Genomic DNA, 2,666 nt, shown 5'->3' with positions numbered 1-2,666 from the left:
GTTAGTTATCAAATAGAAAAAATTTTCTTGCACCATATTTGAGAAAATTGTGCTAAACACAAGCACTACAAATATGTTGCAAACTTTTTAATATGAAACATTCAAGACTTCAAAATATAGTTAAGAAGACATTTGTCGTTCTAAAAAGATATTTCACATGTTAGTAATATCACCTTAGTATAACATAAAAAAAATGTTGGATTATATTAGCATGTTGTATATTTCGTTACTTCAATCATAGGTGGAATTGATATGATTCATACTTTGAAAATTACATAAAATAATGAATTCTTGATAATTTTAATGGTGCAAATTCAAATTCAAATGATGATAAGGAGTATATGTTAAATATCAAAAAGGAAATAATCCAACAAAAATGCACTAGAATAATTAGATAAAATTGCATATAATGTTTATTCTTCTTCTTATTTTTATTAGTAACTGTATTATTAATTTCTTTTTATACTAACATAACACAAATGACAATTTAATTTTAATTTTTGTTATTTGTTTAGAAATTATTTTTGTCATATTAATATTTTTTATAGTAAATAAACTTTTATTCAATTATTTTTTGTTCTCCAAATAGAACCTTAATATATATTTTAGTAAAGTACAAGTTTAATTATTTATTTGTGGTTTAAATCATTGTTTTTGAATTGGATTGGTGTCCAAACTAATCAAATCATTGATTTCTAGTTCAAATCAAATAAATTATTTAAAAATTCATAAAAATTAAAAAGAAATATATAAAAATTGGCTCAATCTATTTATATCAGTTAAAAGAAAAATAAAATAAAAAATTTAATTGAAATTTGAAATTAAAATTTTATAGATAAAATTAATCATTCAATGATTATAATATAATTAATCGATATTAGTGATTATTTAACAAAATTTTAAAATTTAGTAAAGAAAATATAAATAAATTATACATAAAATGCCTAAGGTTTTATATATATATATTGAGAAATGGTAATCACATTTTTCAGGAAAAGTGGGAGAGTATGGATTAGGGGTTGAATTGAATTGATGAGGAAATAGTGGTGGGTGTTGGTGTTTAAACATAAATTGTGGAAATGGATTCTCTTGTTACCCACTCATCTTCATAGTTTTCTTGTTAATCCTTTATTTAAAGTTGGCAGTGAACCCAATATTTAGATTTTTTTAAAAACTGTAATATCTTGAATGTGAATTAGCATAGCTACGTTAATGTTTGAATATATTAGTAAAAAAATTCCAATTCACACTTGCCATTGCTATCACTAGGTCAATTATGCAATAGTTTAGTATAATTAGGGGAGGTAAATGCTTGTCTTGATTTTTGTTTACAATAATATATTGGCAAAAAATGGAAGCTTCCGAGCAACTAAGTTTTGTTCTTGTTTATGAAGACTATTTATCATCCTATTTAAGAGTTGGTGAGGAATTATGAGTAAATGTAGATATTTGTTTATCTTTATTCGTTCATACTTCACCATGCCATTCGAAATCCTTCCACTTGTCACGTTCTTTGGACTGATTCATACAACTTGCGCACACTAAAGAACACACCTTTCGTTGATCAAGGTTGTTAGGGGTAATAAAAATTATTAAACAACAATTATCCCCTACATATTTCCCTAATTCCTCATTCTATAGATTTCTATCACATTTAAACACCTTTGTCTCACCATTTATTTTCATAATTAATTCATTCTTTTCAAGGTGATAGACCTAAAGGTTGTTAAAAATGGCTTACCCAGTAAAATTGGAATTTCCTTATATTCCTCAAAATCGAGGATTATGCAATCAATACGTAATGAAGTTGATCGAATATTTCAATTTTTGGGGTTTTTTTTAGTGATGGTCGCACAACATGAAGCATCTATTTTAATTTGTTCTCCTTTTTTAATTTTTTTATGCCTTGCCATGATTTCCTTCAAGTATTTGGCATAGTTAAGTACTTTCTCCATTAGTTGAATTAAGGGGTATCATCAAAGTATCATATACATTACCCAGCTCTTGTGGATTGGGTTCATTTAGGTTTTTCAAAACCTTACCTGAACGGAATGCAATTGTTTTCACTTGCTCATTCTCTTCCTTACAAGGGTTGTTTTCTATGTTACTAGTGATACTGAGACTAATTTGCCTTTGGATATTACTCATCATGCTTATCATCTGGCTCATTTGGTCTTTTAACTCAGTCAATGTGGTATGTGTTTGGGTGCATTCAGACTACACCTATCTTATGTCAGATTTCATCGACTGCATCTCCCCTTTAATTCGATCTAATCTCTGACCACATACAATATAGTCATCCCCTACGACCATCTCTTGAGTTCTTTGCATATAAGGATTTTGTCGAATCTGATTAGAGTTATCCCCTCCTTGATTTCCATCTCATCATATATTCAGGTATTTCTCCATCCAGGATTAAAAGTGTTAGAATAAGGGTTCCACCACTATTTCCCACATAATTCACTTCCTCGAATTGATTCTTAGGATATTGACCATAACTGCGAGTCGATTCATTTATCATTGGTCTAGTGGCTGTAATTTCCAACAGATTAACCTTATCCAATATCTATTGATACTTTTTCTCGTCATGGACAACTTTGGCCGTGGGTGGTTCCGGGCTGTAAGTGAAACATCTTTGACTGGTAATTTGGAACAATTGATATGCA

This window comes from Gossypium hirsutum, chromosome A10 (assembly GCF_007990345.1).
Source record: "Gossypium hirsutum isolate 1008001.06 chromosome A10, Gossypium_hirsutum_v2.1, whole genome shotgun sequence".
In the NCBI taxonomy this organism is placed as follows: Eukaryota; Viridiplantae; Streptophyta; class Magnoliopsida; order Malvales; family Malvaceae; genus Gossypium; species Gossypium hirsutum.
Note: the sequence above shows the minus strand (reverse complement) of the source record.